Below are 18,702 nucleotides of genomic sequence, written 5' to 3' on the forward strand. Positions count from 1 at the left end.
GCATTTTCTCTTCTTGTTTCAGTTTTTAAAAAAAATAGTACAGTCCATTCCACCAAATCAACATTCCAGTCAACCCTATTCCACTTCTTAAACAGACGTTACATAGCGTGACAGGGCCACACTTTAGAATGCCAACAGGCGTACGAAGTGTAAAGCTAAGATGGACTTTGGAGAGCTGAAACTTGCCGAGTGTTTTTATGCAGCTGCTGTTGGAAAAAAAAAAGAACAGATTTTTCGCAGAGCTGCCTCTCAACATGAGAACTGTTTTCGGCCAATTAATTCACATCATCTGTTTCAGATGGTAATCAGAGAGATCGAGTTGAAAGCCCAGTTTCAGTGAAGTAGAACTCGGCCCATATGCTGCTGTTTTTCAGTTGCTTCACTCTGAGCATTCTGATAACATATTTGCTTCCCCCCTCCCCCTCATAATCGGACTTGTGCTGGGATATTAAGTGGGGGGGGGGGGGGCGAGAAGGGCGAGGGGATGGGGCGGAGGGTCATTGCTGTCTGATCAAGTGGTTCATGGGGATTTAATTGACTGGTTTAGCGAAGTCTGCTGGCGGAAGGGATTAATAATAATCTTTATTATTGTCACAAGTAGGCTTACATTAACACTGCAATGATGTTACTGTGACAAGCCCCCAGATGCCACATTCCGGCGCCTGTTCGGGTACACAGAGGGAGAATTCAGAATGTCCAATTCACCTAACAAGCACGTCTTTCGGGGCTTGTGGGAGGAAACCGGAGCGCCCGGAGGAAACCCACGCAGACAACGGGGAGAACGTGCAGACTCCGCACAGACAGTGACCCAAGCCGGGAATCAAACCTGGAGCCCTGACGCTGTGAAGCAACAGTGCTAACCACTGTGCTACCGTGCAGCCCTCGAGGGCATTGCCTCCAAATAAGGGGGAGCAGATTTAGGACTGAGTTGAGGAGGAGGGTTGTGAATCCATGGAGTTCCCTGTCTAGTGAAGCAGGCGACCTTGTTGAATATTTTTAAGGCGAGGGCCGATAGGTTTTTGATGTGGAGATGCCGGCGTTGGACTGGGGTGAGCACAGTAAGAAGTCTGTTGATAGATTTTTGAACAGTAAAGGAATTAAGGGTTATGGTGAGCGGGTGGGTAAGTGGAGCTGAGTCCACAAAAAAGATTGTCCCTGATCTTATTGAATGGAGCAGGCTCGAGGGGCCAGACGGCCTACTCCTGCTCCTAGTTCTTATGTTCAAACCATTTGCACCCAAAACTGGGAGGCTGGTTGTGTCAGATTGTAGGGGCCCAGGGCACCCTCCTAGATTGACCCTCGGGTATCGCACAATCATCGTACCTGCGATGAGCTGCCGGCAACACAAACTCCCACTACTTCTAAGAAATTTCACAAAGGGATGTGGAAGTGGGTGAAGGAGCCTCGTTTCAATGTTGAAGTGAGGCCTCCTCAGCAATTTCTCCTCTTTCCTTTCCACCTCTCCCTTCGCTGTACATTCTAGGTCTGTTTCCACTCCCCTTGGCATTTCTCCCTTCCTGCTGGGTGGCGCCCTGGGTGGTGTCTCTGCCTCTGAGCAAGACGTCCTGGGTTCGAAACCCACCCTGATGGCCGACATGCAAATCCTCCTGACACATGGAGGTGACAAGGGCAGGAGGGGGAGATTCCTGGTGAGCCATGTGATGGACAGAACATTGGAGCCTTTACCATCTCTATGCTGAGCTCTAGACAACAATATGCTTGTAAAGGTACATGTTGCCGCAGCAACCTGGACTCCCTAAGTGAACTGTGTAGCACCACTTTAATAAGGACACAGGGAGTCCGCACCAATTAAACTACCGAACTAGATTTATTTACAATACGATACATACAATTCCCGGTAGATCCCTACTGGCTCTCTGGTCAGCGCCTTACTGGCTGACCTTATTTCCATTGGTTAGTTAGAGTTCCCCCGTCCCCTAGTGGGGGAGCGGATACTCTGTGAGGATCACTGGGAAGACAATCATTCCCACCCGTAGATCCCGTGTGGGATATTACAATCACCACCTCATTCCCTAAGGCCGCCGTCCATTCCAATCTACACCTTCCCCAATGACTTGCAAAGGTTGAAGTTGAGGAGCCCTTTTCCCAACATTCCACGGGGCACCATCTTCAAGGGCCAGCCCATTCGGCCACTGCTCTCTCCGGTGCTGTCCCATCTGGCGGCAATCCCAAGAGTCCTTGGCTCGGGCCTCCTTTCAATTCTGCTGACAATTTAAAACGAAACCTCTCAACGTGCCACCTGTCTAACCCTTGGAAAAGAATTCAGCCGTTTACACAGTAATGCGCATTTCAACGGATCAGCAAATACATTGTGAATAACGTGCTCAGTCAGGGCTGACATTAATTTTAATTTTCCTATCCTCAGCCTGACGATAAGCAAGTTTTGTGTTGATCTGCACCACTTCCGTTGAACAGCTCTGCATCCCATTTGTAACAAAGTGAAGCTGAATTTTCTATGCTGTAGGCACGCGATTAGTCTGAGGGGAATTAAGCAGGGCCAATCTATATGCTAAACATATCTGGACCGGAGGATTTATTTTTGATATAGACTGCAAACGTACAGACAAAGCAACTGTTTGTCGTTCCCAACCAGGAGGAGGGGCGGGGAGATGTGATAATTCAGGATGTAGTGATTAGGGAGCCACCAAGCTTGATGCCTGTATGACAACGTTGCACATTTATATTGTGACCTTAAAGTGAGAAAATATCCCCTTTATTCAAAACACCCTTCATGTGTACTGCCTCCATTCAAACATCCCCTCCCCCTCCCACACTGGGCCATCTGTGCCTAGTTCTGAAAATTGCTACTTTTTGTTCCAATGTCTCACATCTGTAACACGTTTTCTCCCCTCTTCAGTTCTGATGAAGAGTCAAAAGGACTCGATACAATACCTCTGTTTCCTCTCCTTACAGATGCTGCCAGAACTGCGGAGTTTTCCCATCATCCTGCATTCTTGCTTCACATTTCAGCATCCGCGACATTTTTCTTACGAGGGGGACTTGAGCACTGTGGAGCAAAAGCTTGATTAATTTGAAAGGAGGAAAGAGAGTTGGAGAGTCGAAGAAGTATTCAGTGTTTGCTTATTAAGGAGGTGTGCGGTGGTATCCCAGTGACCAGGCAGCTGAAGGCACGGTGGCCAATGTTGCGGAGTTGAAAATTGGGCCACAGGTTGGACAAGCGGTAAGATCGTGAAGGGTTTGAGTGCTGCAGGAGGTTGTAGAGATAGAGGGCTGAGAACCTGGACAATTTGAGTATGAAGGTGAGGCATTGGCAGCATCAGAGCCAATATACGTCAGTCAACCTAGGCCCCATTTGTGAATAGGATTGGATGCAAGTCAGGATGGAGGTAGTAGAGGTTTAGATGAGCTCCAGTAATGGAGGTTAGAAGACTGGAGGCCTTATATTATATTATATTCCTGATAAGGGAATAGTGTAGATGGGCTTTAGAGTGGTTTCACAGGTCGGCGCAACATCGAGGACCGAAGGGCCTGTACTGCGCTGTAATGTTCTATGCTCTATGTTGTAGAGAGCACTTATGCTAAATAATTGTGACATTTGTGGGCACGGTGACACAGTGGTTAGCATTGCTGTCTCACAGCGCCAGGGATCCGGCTTCAATTCCCACCTTGGGTCACTGTCTGTGTGGAGTTTGCACTTTCCCCCCGTGGGTTTCCTCCGGGTGCTCCGGTTTCCTCCCACAGTCCAAAGGTGTGCAGGTTAGGTGGACTGGCCATGCTAAATCGCCCCTTAGTGTCCAAAAAAGATGTATAGGTTAGGTGAAGGGGTTATTGGGATAGGGCAGGGGAATGAGCTTGGGTGGAGGGTTGGTGCAGACTCGATGGGCTGAATGGCCTCCTGCTGCACTGTCAGGATGGGGAGGCAGTGGTGCAGTGGTATTGTGACTAGACTGGTAATCCAGAGACCCAGAGCAATGCTCAGGTGACATGGGTTCGAATCCTGCCAGAGCAGATGGTGGAATTTGAATTCAATTAAAAACTGGAATTAGAAGCCGAATGATGACCATGAAACCATTGTCGATTGTTGTAAAAATCCATCTGGTTCACTAATGTCCTCCAGGGAAAGAAATCTGGGAAGGACGCATACATCCCGTGAACAAATGAAGAAAAAAACCAACCATATGATTTTTCTCCCAGTCCGCTCACAGCAGAAAGCTGAAAATTGGTCACTGGAGTGTTCTAGAAGGATCGGCAACACCAATCGTACTGGACATTTCGAGTGGATGTGAAGAATTGGCTCCCTGATAACAAACGGGAGTACACCATCAGATTAGAGAATGCCGCAATAAGAATTGACTTTACGGTAGCACAGTGGTTCGCACTGTTGCTTCACAGCGCCAGGGACCCAGGTTCGATTCCCGGCTTGGGTCACTGTCTGTGCGGAGTCTGCACATTCTCCCCATGACTGTGTGGATTTCCACCGGGTGCTCCAGTTTCCTCCCACAAGTCCCGAAAGATGTGCTTGTTGGGTGAATTGGACATTCTGAATTCTCCCTCCGTGTACCCGAACAGGCGCCGGAATGTGGCGACTAGGGGCTTTTCACAGTAACTTCATTGCAGTGTTAATGTAAGCCTACTTGTGTCACTAAAGATTATTATTATTATCACACAGCATCAGCAGGTGTTAACTAATTTTGAAACCAGGCAGTGAAGGAGGAAACCAAACCCTTAATGCTCGATTCACTCAGACAGTGCAACACTTAAACATGTCTATCTCCTCCCTCACCAACCTCCAGTGTCCCAATGGGCTCCTTTATAAACCACAGTGAAGCAAATTTTTACTGAAACAAAATGAACCAAATTGGTTATTTTTGGGGGTGACAGCCCCTGAATGAGGTACCCCCTATTTGCTTTCCCTTTTCAGAAAATAAACGATCAACAAATTAAACAAAAACGAGAAGGGGGCGACTGTAACAAAAATCAAAAAGAATCATAGAATTTACAGTACAGAAGGAGGCCATTGGGCCCATCGAGTCTGCCCCGGCCCTTGGAAAGAGCACCCTAGCTTAAATGCACACCTTCGCCCTATCCCCGTAACCCCGTAACCCCACTTAACCATTTTGGACACTAAGGGCAATTTAGCATGGCCAATCCACCTAACCTGCATATCTTTGGAAAAAGTCCAAGGAAACTTAACTAATTGAACCAAAAGGAAAGTTAACTTACCAAAGTAAAATATTGTTTCCAGGAGTGATGACGCACTCTTGCCCCTGCGGTGCCCACCGGAAGCGGAAGGCCTGAAGCATACGGGTGGTCGCTGTGTGCTCTACCTCCCTGGTCACCCGGCTGCAGCCATAGTTGTGGCAGAGGGGAGACCATTGAGTCTCTCTTCATACACTTTTAAGAAAAACAATAATCAATAAATTAAACGAGAGGGGGCTCTGTAACTAAAACAAAACCTCAAAGGGAAATTGACGAACTAAACAAAAATGTCATTATCAGGGATGATGATTCACCCCAGGCCCCCCACAGATCACACGGGGTCACAGAAGGCCTGAAGTGTGGCAGGGGACACTGATTGCCCCCTCGCCAGGGGCCGTCTGGCCATGCAATGTAGCTGCGGTAGAGATGGGAAGGCAGTCAGGTCAGACGACAGTCTCTCTTTATATGTGCTCAAGATGCTGAATCAATGAACGGCCTCCACCTCTACATCCTTAACTGTAACAATACAATTAATATTCCATTGCAGGAAAGCCAGAGGGGTCAGAATAGCACAACAGAAAAGCAGCCTTTTCAATAAAGCTGGAAGCTATCCGAGTCAGGTGCAAGCTTTAGTGTTTTGTTGCTGCGTGAAGAAAATGCTCAGCATTTTCCACTCTGTTCCGTACTTCTACGTGAAGAAAGCTAATTGCTGCCAAGGAATTTATAATGATGTTGTACTTACATTCACCTACACCCATTCCAGCTAAAATACCTCAATTATTTATGACTTCCACTTATGTCCATAATTGCCCTTGATATTATAACTTTATAATAGGAATGCAAACTGGCCTTTTTTTTTCTCCCTAGGGGATTACGCTTTGAGTGCACTTTGTATAGATTCCGAGTGTTTTAAGCTTTGAAAAGCCCAGAAGTCCTGTTGTGTAAAATTATCGCAATTTTGGCACACATTTTCCACAGCTGTCATTGTTCCATTTAAATACCTCGGAGTGATTCATAAACTATTCCAACTTACAGCAGTTATTTTACAGAAAAATAAAGCCAGGCATTTATCCAGCATCTTTTGCATGTCACTCAGAAACGCCGCACAATACTTTGCACAATAGCAGCCAGGAGCACGAAGAAAACCATTCAAGAGAGCGTACTGCCCATGGGACTAATTTTCTAATGTTCTCCCTGTGTCTGCGTGGGTTTCCTCCGGGTGCTCCGGTTTCCTCCTACAGTCCAAAGATGTGCCGGATTAGGTGGATTGGCCGTGCTGAATTGCATCTTCGTGGGGTGGCAGGAATAGGGTGGGGGATTGGGCTTGAGTGGGATAGTCTTTCGAAGGGTCACTGCAGACTCGATGGGCTGAATGGCCTCCTCTTTTTTTTAACGAACAATTTTAATTAGGTATTTCTGGCACTACAAAAACAGTATACAAAAAACAATGTACAAAGAATAATAAACATAGTGCAATCACCGACTCCCAACCCGCCAAGACCCGCCAAATTAACCCCCTATTCAAAGCTACCCCCACCCTCCCTCCTACTCCCACCCCCTCCCCCAGTGACAATTAATTCTATGCGAAGAAGTCGATGAATGGTTGCCACTTCCAGGCGAACCCTAGCAGTGAAATGAAATGAAAATCGCTTATTGTCACAAGTAGGCTTCAAATGAAGTTACTGTGAAACGCCCCTAGTCGCCACATTCCGGCACCTGTTGGGGGAGGCTGATACAGTGACCCTCTCAAGGTGAACTTAATCTTCTCTAGTCCGAGAAAGCTCACCATGTCAGTTAGCCAGGTCTCCGACTTCGGGAGCTTTGAGTCCCTCCAAGCCAGCAGTATCCGTCTCCAGGCTATCAGGCAAGCAAAGGCCGGAAGATCTGCCTCTTTCTCCGCCTGGACTCCCGGGTCTTCCGACACCTCAAAAATCGCCACCCCTGGACTCATTGCCACCCTTGTTTTCAATACTCTGGACATGACGTCCGCAAACCCCTGCCAATATCCCCAAAGTTTTGGACACGCCCAGAACATGTGGGACATGGTTCGCTGGTCCTCCCGCACATTTTACACACCTGTCCTCCACCCCAAAGAATCTGCTCATCCGGGCCACTGTCATGTGGGCCCAATGGACCGCCTTGAATTGGATCAAGCTGAGCCTGGCGCACGTCGCGGTCGCGTTGATTCTGCTCAAGGCGTCCGCCCATAAGCCATCCTCCATCTCACCACCAAGCTCCTGCTCCCACTCTGAATGCCTTCCGTCTACGCTGTATGGATTCTATGATTCCAGGTCAAGCCTCCACAGGTTAACGAGGCGGCTAAATGCTGAGGCTTGGCGGGGATCAGAAGCAGGGTGAGTGTGAAAAGTAGCCAGCATGCGAGCTCATTCGCTCCATATAACTGGTGGCAAACTGGCAATGTCAGTGGATTCACAATCTGAGAACCAAAATCTGGGATCGTGGGTTCAAATCCCAACGTAGCACCGGATGAAATTTAATTTTTGTAAATACATTTAGAGTACCCAATGCTTTTTTTCCAATTAAGGGGCAATTTAGCGTGGCCAATCCACCTACTCTGCACATCTTTGGGTTGTGGGGGTGAGACCTATGCAAACACGGGGAGAATGTGCAAACTCCACACGGACAGTGACCCAGAGCCGGGATCGAACCCGCGTCCTCGGCGCCGTGAGGCAGCAGTGCTAACCACTGTGCCACCGTGCTGCCCTACGGGTAAAATCTAATTTGAATGTAATCTGGAATATAAAAATAGTCTCACTAATGGTAACCATGGCATCTATTGATTGTTGTTAAACCCCGTCTGTTTGACTGATGCCCCTTTATTCGGGAAGGAAACCGTTCCCCCTTACCCGGTCTGGCCTACATGTGACTCCAGATTTACAGCAATGTGCTTGACTCTCAGCTGCCCCTCTGAAATGGCCGAGTGGAACACTCAGTTCAAGGGCAGTTAGCGATGGGCAATGATGCCCACAGCCCGTGAAAGAATAAACAAAAGCCAGCAGGTTTCTACCAGACTAGAAGGGCTTGAGGTTCATAAGGAGGAGGTGTTAGCAATTCTGGAAAGTGTGAAAATAGATAAGTCCCCTGGGCCGGATGGGATTTATCCTAGGATTCTTTGGGAAGCTAGGGAGGAGATTGCAGAGCCTTTGGCTTTGATCTTTAAGTCACCTTTGTCCACATGAATAGTGCCAGAAGATGGGAGGATAGCAAATGTTGTCCCCTTGTTCAAGAAGGGGAGTAGAGACAACCCTGGTAACTATAGACCAGTGCGCCTTACTTCTGTTGTGGGCAAAGTCTTGGAAAGGTTTATAAGAGATCGGATGTATAATAATCTGGAAAGGAATAATTTGATTAGAGATAGTAAACATGGTTTTGTGAAGGGTAGGTCGTGCCTCACAAACCTTATTGAGCTCTTTGAGAAGGTGACCAAACAGGTGGATGAGGGTAAAGCAGTTGATGTGGTGTATATGGATTTCAGTAAAGTGTTTGATAAGGTTCCCCACGGTAGGCTATGGCAGAAAATACGGAGGCATGGGATTCAGGGTGATTTAGCAGTTTGGATCAGAAATTGGCTAGCTGGAAGAAGACAAAGGGTGGTGGTTGATGGGAAATGTTCAGACTGGAGTCCAGTTACTAGTGGTGGACCACAAGGATCTGTTTTGGGGCCACTGCTGTTTGTCATTTTTAGAAATGACCTGGAGGAGGGCGTAGAAGGATGGGTGAGTAAATTTGCAGATGACACTAAAGTCGGTGGAGTTGTGGACAGTGCGGAGGGTGTTACAAGTTACAGAGGGACATAGATAAGCTGCAGAGCTGGGCTGAGAGGTGGCAAATGGAGTTCAATGCAGAAAAGTGTGAGGTGATTCATTTTGGAAGGAATAACAGGAAGACAGAGTACTGGGCTAATGGTAAGATTCTTGGTAGTGTGGATGAGCAGAGTGATCTCGGTGTCCATGTACATAGATTCCTGAAAGTTGCCACCCAGGCTGAGAGGGTTATTAAGAAGGCGTACGGTGTGTTAGCTTTCATTGGTAGAGGGATTGAGTTTCGGAGCCATGAGGTCATGTTGCAGCTGTACAAAACTCTGATGTGGCCGCATTTGGAGTATTGTGTGCAATTCTGGTCGCCGCATTATAGGAAGGACGTGGAAGCATTGGAAAGGGTGCAGAGGAGATTTACCAGGATGTTGCCTTGTATGGAGGGAAGATCTTATGAGGGAAGGCTGAGGGACTTGAGGCTGTTTTCGTTAGAGAGAAGAAGGTTAAGAGGTGACTTAATTGAGGCATACAAGATGATCAGAGGATTAGATAGGGTGGACAGTGAGAGCCTTTTTCCTCGGATGGTGATGTCTAGCACAAGGGGACATAGCTTTAAATTGAGGGGAGATAGATATAGGACAGATGTCAGTGGTAGGTTCTTTACTCAGAGAGTAGTAAGGGCGTGGAATGCCCTGCCTGCAACAGTAGTGGACTCGCCAACATTAAGGGCATTTAAATGGTCATTGGATAGGCATATGGACGATAAGGGAATAGTGTAGATGGGCTTTAGAGTGGTTTCGCAGGTCGGGGCAACATCGAGGGCTGAAGGGCCTGTACTGCGCTATAATGTTCTATGTTCTAAAGCCAGCAGGTTTCTGCAGGTGGTGGAGGCCAATTCAGCTGCCTGAAGGCAGCCTCCTGGTGACAGATGTACAGGGCCTTGGTGAGACCCTACTTGAAAATGAAATGAAATGAAAATCGCTTATTGTCACGAGTAGGCTTCAATGAAGTTACTGTGAAAAGCCCCATGTCGCCACATTCCGGCGCCTGTTCGGGGAGGCTGGTACGGGAATCGAACCGTGCTGCTGGCCTATCTTAGTCTGCTTTCAAAGCCAGTGATTTAGCCCAGTGTGCTAAACAGCCCCTATTCTTCACTTCCTTCACTTCAAGCATAGCTCACCGTTTTGGTTTCTCAAAGAAAGGATATGCTTGTCATCGAGCGAGTGCAGCGAAGGTTCACCAGGCTGATTTGTTGGGGCGGCAGGATTATCATACGGAGGAGAGATTGGGCTGACTGGGTCTCTAGTCATTGGGATTTCGAAGAATGAGAGGGGACCTCATTGAAATGTACAAAGTTGTGACAGGGCCGGACAGGCTGGATTTAGGGTTGTTGTTTCCTCTGGCTGGGAGGGGGGGGGGGGGGGGGGGGGGGGGGGGGGGGGGGAGCGGGGGCGGTCTAGAACAAAGGGTCACAGTCTCAGGATACGGGGTCGGCCATTTAGGATCGAGGTGAAGGTGGAACCTGTGGAATCCTCTACTACAGGAGTCTGTGGAGGCCAAAGCAATGAATATCTTTAAGAAGGAAATAGATAGGGCTGGCCCAGTGGTTAGCATTGCTGCCTCACGACACCAAGGACACGGGCTCGATATTGTGGGTATTTCATCAGGCACAGGAGAACCTTCAGAACTAAAGGCATCCCGGTGAATCTCTGCGAGGTGAAAGAAGTGTACTGTCACCGTGATAAAGTCGTCTTAATGAAATCTGCTCCCACAGTGAACAAGCCTTATTGATTCCTCTTTACCAATCAATCTGATTTAGTTCATGCAGGTATAGTGCTGCTCCGAAGCATAGCAACCGAAAATAAAAGAGGTTGCTTTGTATAGATCGGTGGTAGGATTGGGGCCGATGCTCAAGTTAAGCAGGTTCCTTTTAAAAAAAAAACAAAGAAAGGTGAATCAAAAGATCTGAGGAACAAACAGGAACTCAGGTCAGTCAGAGAGCAATTGCAATGTTTGGCACTTCCCTAAATAGATTCTCACTCCGAGTCACGATTGAACTGGTGGTGTTTGCTTTGTGGTCATTCTGGCCTAGATTTTCCAAGTACTTTGTGTCATTGTGAGTCACAAGAGCGAATGACATAATCAGCTGCAGGAACCTACAGCTTCTTCCCTCCTGAAGGAATTGTACTTTCCGATGTCCTTCAGGAGAATCGCCCGGGGCCGGCGTCAATCCCGCCCCCGCTGTGTCCCGAATTCTCCGGCACCCGATATTCGGAGGGGGCGGGAATGCCCCCCGCGGCGATTCTCCGGCCCGTGATGGGCCGAAGTCCCGCCGCTGACAAGCCTCTCCCGCCGGCGTGGATTAAACCACCTACCGTACCGGCGGGATTGGCGGCGCGGGCGGGCACCGGGGTCCGGGGGGGTGGGCGCGGGCCGATCTGACCCCGGGGGGTTCCCCCACGGTGGCCTGGCCCATGATCGGGGCCCACCGATTGGCGGGCAGGCCTGTGCCGTGGGGACACTCTTTTTCTTCCGCCTTCGCCATGGTCTTCACCATGGCGGAGGCGGAAGAGACCCCCTCCCCTGCGCATGCACCGGGATGACGTCAGCAGCCGCTGAAGCTCCGGCGCATGCGCGGACTTACGCCAGCCGGCGAAGTCCTTTCGGCCCCAGCTGGCATGGCGCCAAAGGCCGTTCACGCCAGCCGGCGGAGCGGGAACCACTCTGGCGCGGGCCTAGCCCCTCAAGATGAAGGCCAGGCCCCTAAAGGTGCGGAGACCTCCGCACCTTTGGGGCGGCCTGACGCCGGAGTGGTTCACGCCACTCCATCACGCCGGGTCCCCCCACCCCGCCGGGTAGGGGAGAATCCTGGCCCTTAACTCCACCCGAGGCCCACATCGGGGCCGAGTTGATCAACAGCCGGCATTAGCTAACTCCCACTGAGGCACCAAAGCCATTTACGGGATCTTGTCAAACCAGCAAACTCAGAAGGCGGGTGTATCTCAGAAGCTGGCCGTTCGGTTCATCCTCTCCATTCCAGTGTCTATGCTCCACTTGATCTCTCTCACCTCACTTCATCTAACCCCTTCAACTTACCTTTCGAGACGCCTGTCTCCCCTGTTTACCCAGCTTCGCAAAATGCTATTTACTCCATCTGGTTGTGAGTTCCACACTCGAAACCACTCTCTGAAGTCTGCAGCATTGATTGTGGCACATTGTTGTCACTGTGCACCGGTGGTGGAGGGAGTGAATGCTCAATGTTTTGTGAAATGGGCTGCCAATCAACTGGGTCGCCCTGCCCTGGATGCTGTCATTCATCAAGAGTATTATTGAAGCTGCACTAAGCCAGGCAAGTAAGGGTTATTCCATCAGATACCCGACGGGTCTTGGAGAATCAGGCAGTGGGGAACTTGCCACACAATTCCCAGCATCTGACCCGCTATTGTAGCCACAGTATTTATATGGCTGGTCCAGTTCAGTTACTGGTCAATAGTAACCCCCAGGATGTTGATAGTGGGGGATCCAGCAAGGTTAATGCCATTGAATGGCAAGGTGTGTAGGTTAATGTAATATCCCACACAGAGCCTATGAGGTAGGAATGCTTGCCTTCCCTGTGCACCTTGCGGAGGGCGAGTTCTCTGTTTGGAGCAGGGTATCTCAATTACCCAATGTATCACAAGTCAGCCAGGAAGGCACTGACCGGAATAGAAACCCAATAGGGATCTACCGGGTAGTGTACATATAGTCGGTGTTTCTTATTTTACTCAGTGTGGATTCCCTGTGTCATTATTAAAATGAGATACTCCCTTGTTAGAGATTGTCATTGTCTGGCACTTGCGTGGCGTGTAGTTGGCATTTACCAACACAACCCTGGTATTGTCCAGCTCCTGCTGCATGCGGGAAGTATCTGGCATTGGATGAATGGAAGCGAGTACTGCAGTCACCTGTGAACATCCCTTTTTTAAAATTTAGAGTACCCAATAATTTTTTCCAATTAAGGGGCAATTTAGAGTGGCCAATCTACCCAGCCTGCACATCTTTGGGTTGTGGGGGTGAAACCCACGCAGACACGGGGAGAATGTGCAAACTCCACACGGACAGTGACCCAGGATTCGAACCCGGGTCCTCAGCGCCGTAGGCAGCAATGCTAACCACTGTGCAACCATGCTGCCCTATCTGCGAACATCCCTACTTCTGACTATATTGGAGGGAAGGCTGTGTATTAATTGGCTGCGGCCCAGTGACTAGTCTTCAGCAGCGTTTAATTGGTTGTAAAGCGCTCTGGGGCACCTTGTGTTTGTGAAATGTAAACACTTTCCTTAACTATGCTCGGCCTTCAACTCCTACACAATGTGACTTGCCCATGGCTTCCCCGTGACGTTTTGAAGCTTTGAGCGATGTATCCTGCGGCACACTCCTTTCACTTTCACCAGCGTCGTTTGAATATCCTCGACATGACAAATCATTCCTAAAAGCTTCTGGTGAGCGAGCAATCAGTGCCATGTACAACGGGGCCTGTCATTGATTTGCAAAGTGCTTTTTATTGAAGGATAATCTATCCTGGAGAAGGGATTTCAAGCTGAAAGAGTGCCTGTGATATTCCCAAGTGTCCGCTGCTTTTGACAGCCCCTCTGACAGCTAGTAAGTGACAGGCAGGAATGATTAGGCTGCTGTGGGGAGGGTTGGTGATGCAGTTGTCGGGATCCACCAGCAGGGCAACATGCAATCGGGAAAAATGCTAATAATAATGATCTTTCTAAGCGAGCCCCTCTTCCATTATCGTTGCGGTTGCGAGCTACTGAAAATGTGGTCTCGGAAATCATTCATTATTCTAGGTTGGGAAATTAAATAGACGGACTGCACCGACATTCAGCACACTATGCCTTTCTGTTATGTTCTTGCCCGTCCTACCCTTAAGTCCGCCGATGCGCTAAGCCTCAACTGCTCTTTGTGCTAGCCAGTTCCACACCCTCCGAATAAACTTGTTCCTGAATTCTGCACTTTGCGTTTTCCAAGATACAAGTGAAATGGACAGAAGTGGAGTCAGTTCTAATTTGTTCTTTCTTCCCGCACCGTCCCGATTGCAATGTTCCCCGGCACGGTGGCAGAGTGGTTAGCACTGTTGCTTCACAGCGCCCGGGTGCGACTCCCAGCTTGGCTCGCTGTCTGTGCAGAGTCCGCACGTTCTCCCCGTTGTCTGCGTTGGGTTCCCTCCGGGCGCTCCGGTTCCCTCCCACAAGTTCCGAAAGATGTGCTGTTAGGTGAATTGGACATTCTGAATTCTCCCTCAGTGTACCCGAACAGGCGCCGGAATGTGGCGACGAGGGGATTTTCACAATAATTTCATTGCAGTGTTAATGTAAGCCTACTTGTTATACCAATAAAGATTGTGATTATTATATTATAAATGCAAGTCCATAAGACCATAAGATGCAGGAGCAGAATTCGGCCATTCGGCCCATCGAGTCTGCTCCGCTATTCGTTCATGGCTGATATGTTCCTCATCCTCATTCTCCTGCCATCTCCCCAGAACCCCTGATCTCCTTTTATTTCTTTAAACCAACATTACTATACATAGGGGAGCTAGAGGAGTACATGTGGATTTGTCACATTATGTACTAAATGTGCGTTCTTTATTTTGCCGAGGTGGTGTCTCATTGGCAAGGTCCGGGGGCGCCTGTGTTTAAGCATCAACACCTTTCTTGGTAGGCTTTAACTATTTACAGTTCCAAGTATGATTTTGCATGCCGATGCTCCCACCATGCAGGCTATCTGCTTACAGAGCTCTGTTCTAGACCCACGTCTGACCATGCGACTACATACATCACACTGTGGGCAGCGCCACTCTCCAGTCCCACGTTAACCCTTGTTCTGCTGAGCTCTTTCTACGTGATGATGAATGCAGGCACATATCATCACCGGGGCTTTGTAGAAACGCGAGTTCCTCTCCTTCCCTTCTTTCACTTGGAGATTTTTGGCAAAAAGCTCGGGTTGTACAAAATGCAAGATGAATGAAAATCGCTTATTGTCACGAGTAGGCTTCAAATGAAGTTACCGTGAAAAGCCCCTAGTCACCACATCCCGGCGCCTGTTCGGGGAGGCTGTTACGGGAAAGATGCTTCTGTACAAATGGAGCCTGATCAACACATTTTGAGAATAGGCTAGTGCTCTGTGCAGCTGTGAGGTGAATGCCCCTCGACCTGTGCCCAGCTTTCCCATTAGGGAGGATAAGTTGGCAAGCATCATTTGAATTGACATTTAACCGGGGCGGAGTGGGGGGGGGGGGGGGGGGGGGGGGGGGGGGACATGCCAACACAGCTGGCGCCAAAGTCAATTCTCACGTGGCAGCACAATCGGCTCCAGGCAGCACCGAAGATGCAAAGTAAATTCTTACCTGTGTGACCCCTGGAGCCCAACGTTAACACTGATGTCAAGTGCTGTGCCTGCGGGATCTGCTTCGCTCATTAAATCAGGCATGTTAACGAGCTCAAAGGCCAACGCCGTTCAGTGTTGTTGTTTAATTTTAATTGGATCAGCTATTTGCAGCTGCTGCTGAGCAGCTTTCTCAGTTTGGGGGTCAGCCATGAGTCAGTGGGCAGGCCACTCATCTGTGAATCAGAAGGTGGTAGGTTTAAATCACATCCCGCAGGCGTTGAGCGTAAAATCCAGACCGACTCTCCAGCACGGTGGTGAAGGAATGCTGCGTGTTTAGGGGTGTTGTCTTCTGGATAAGCACTTTGGGACGTCCTGAGGTCGTGAAAGGTGCTCTATAAAGGCACGAGGGGAGGTGGTGGCACAGTGGTATTGCCACTGGGCTAATAATCCAGAGGCCCAGAGTAACACTCTCGGGATCCGGGTTCGATCAAAACCTGGAATTAAAAGCCTAACGATGACCACGTCGATTGTCCAAAACCCATCTGGTTCATTAATGTCCTTCAGGGAAGGAAATCTGTCATCCTTTCCTGGTCTGGCCTATCTTTGACTCCAGACTCCACAGCAATGTGATTGACTCTTAATTGCCCTCAGGGATGGGCATTAAATGCTGGCCCAGCCAGTAACGCCCACATCCCATGAACGCCCTTATTTCCATCAAAAAAAGTCGACCTTTTTGAATGTTAGGTCAAAGGGCTGTGGGTTCAAAACCCCTATAACCTCGGTTAACACTCCAATGTACCGATGTGCAGTAATAGGGGAGATGACGGCACTGTGATAATGTCACTGGACAAGTAATCTCTGGGCGACACGCGTTCAAATCCCGCCACAGCAGCTGGCGGATTTTAAATTCAAGTCCACAATCCTGGAATGTGAAGCTGGCCTCAGTAACGATGACCATGAGACTATGGGCGGGATTCTCCGATCGCTCCCACCCGGTCAACGGACTCCATTGTCCGCGCCTCGCCCGTGGTGATCGTGCGGCGGGCAGGGCGGAAGGATCCCGCCCTATGGCCGATTTTTGTAAAAACCCATCTGGTTCACTAATGGCCCTTGAGGGAAGGAAATCTGCCGTCCTTACCAGGTCTGGCCTACATGTGACTCCAGACCCACACAGCAACGTGGTTGGCTCTTAACTGCGATCTGAAACGGTCAAACAAGACACTCAGATCAAACGGCAATAGGTTAGGAGTGGGCAACAAATGCCAGTGGTGTCCACATCCCAATACAAGAATGAGATAAAAGGAATGCTGCATTGTCAGAGGTGCCACCCTCCCTGCCATGTTAGTGAATCTATTGATACCACTTGAAATAGTGCATATCTATCATTGCTTCCAATAGGGCCTGGCACTCACAGTGAACTCAAATTGAGCGATCACTTGCTGTTAACGCTCATCCGAAACAAGCTTAAGATCCCACCAAAAAAAGCGACAGCGCCACCAGCAATGCAGCCCTCCCCTGGTATAGGCATTGCAGTGGCAGCGTAGATTAATGAGCTCAGGTCGTAGTGTGCGAATCGAACTCATAACTTGCTGACACTGTGGCCTAAGCCTGATGAGAGTTGTGTTATATATATGTACAATCAACTGGAGTATAGTCATGGGCAGCGCACCCATGGATCTCTGGCCAAGTGTAGACTGCAGGCAAGATCTTTTCTGGCTAATCAACCTCAGAAAATCGACCCGACAACTCCAAATTCACTCAGAGGTTGTAGGACACGAGTACAGGGGAGCAAGTGGCAGGAGGAGGCCATTCGGCCCCTCGAACCTGCTCCGCCATTCAATAAGATCACGGCTGATCTGATAGTAACGTCAAATCTGCATCCTGCCCACCCCGATAACCTATCACTCCCTTGCTTACCAATAATCTATCAACATCTGCCTTAGAAATATTCAAAGGCTCTGCTTCCACTGCCTTTTCAGGAAGGGTGTTCCAAAGGCTCAAGGCCCTCTGAGTGAACAAATTTTACCCCTTACTTTTAAACGGTGACTCCCAGTTCTGGATTCTCCCACAAGAGGAAACATCTCCTCCCCACCCCACTCTGTCAACGCCCCTCAGGATCTTGCCTGTTTCAATCAAGTCGCCTCTCACTCTTCTAAACTCCAGCCGGTACAAGCCAAACCTCACCAACCTGTCCTCATAAGACAACCCGGCCATTGCAGGTGTTAGTCTGACAGACCTTCTCTGAACTGTTTCCAATGCATTTTCACCCTTCCTGGAATAAGGTGACCAAGTGCTGTACGCAATACTCCATAAGCGGTCTCACTGGCCCTCTGTGCAACTGAAGCATAACCTCCCCCACTTTTGTATTCAATTCCCCTCGCAATAAATGATAACGTTCTATTATCTTTCCCAATGACTGGCTTTACCCGTATATTCGCCTTCTATGCACCAGGACACCCAAACCCCTCTGCATCTCAGAGGTCTGCAATCTCTCGCTATTTATGTCATATGCTTCCCTTTTATTCTTCCTGCCAAAATGGACCATTTCACATTTTCTCACATGATACTCCATTGGCCAGAACTTGGCCCACCACTTAACCTATCATTACCTTTTTGTCGCCTCCTTACGTCCTCTCCACAACTTACGTTCCGACCTATCTTTGTGTCGTCAGCAAATTTGGCCTTTCATCTTTTCATCCAAGTCATTTATACAAACAGTTACGGTCCCAGCACCGATCCATGTGGCACTCCACCCATTACATTTTGCCAGCCTGAAAAAAGACCCACTTATACCTACTCTCTGCTTCCTGTTAGCCAGCCAACCATCTTTCCGTGCCAATGTTACCCTCTGTAGCATGAGCTTTTATTTTCCACAATAACCTCTGATGTGGCAACTTCACAAATGTCTCCTGGAAATCTAAACACACTGCGAGGAGCCAAGGGCTGCCGGCCAATCAGAGGTTGGGAATCACCAAGTGATCGAGGCCCCAGGTGAGTAATGGTGGGAGTGGGACCGTAGGGTGGGGCTCCCATGGGGGTGGTGGGAGTGGGGGCATGGTGCAGGTAGGGGATGCCAATAGCAAGGGCAGGTGGGTGGGTCTCAGCACAACCCACAACCTTGTCAATGCCGGGTCCCTCGATCTGGCACTGAGTGCGTTTGAATGAGGCCTCCCACCCCACCATCCCGGGAAGTCTACAAGCAATCCCAGCAGGATTTGTTTTGCCGACATGGAGAGTTCCTACCCCCTCATTGGTGGGTGGATATCAGCAGTGGTTGGAAGCTGCGTCCCCACCCCTGGTATAGAAACCCAGGGGCGTGCCTAGCTGCAATTGGCAATCTCACCCCACAGCCATTTAGTGGGCAACGGGG

At 49.2% G+C, this 18,702-nt stretch overlaps 1 long non-coding RNA gene across 2 annotated transcripts in view; it reads right to left on the reverse strand.

The window, feature by feature from the left end:
- LOC119956948 overlaps positions 1–15,539 on the reverse strand; it is a 35,307-nt gene extending 19,768 nt beyond the window's left edge. The window contains exons 1-4 of one of the 2 annotated variants that reach the window (XR_005458714.1): positions 15,352–15,539; positions 5,206–5,376; positions 4,158–4,280; positions 2,914–3,028 (exon numbers count right to left, since the gene is read on the reverse strand). This is a non-coding gene — a long non-coding RNA (uncharacterized LOC119956948). The remainder of the gene's footprint in view (positions 1–2,913; positions 3,029–4,157; positions 4,281–5,205; positions 5,377–15,351) is intronic. The other variant, XR_005458713.1, reaches the window with a different exon arrangement.
- Between the last annotated feature and the right edge of the window lie 3,163 nt (positions 15,540–18,702).

Source organism: Scyliorhinus canicula, chromosome 24 (assembly GCF_902713615.1).
Source record: "Scyliorhinus canicula chromosome 24, sScyCan1.1, whole genome shotgun sequence".
In the NCBI taxonomy this organism is placed as follows: Eukaryota; Metazoa; Chordata; class Chondrichthyes; order Carcharhiniformes; family Scyliorhinidae; genus Scyliorhinus; species Scyliorhinus canicula.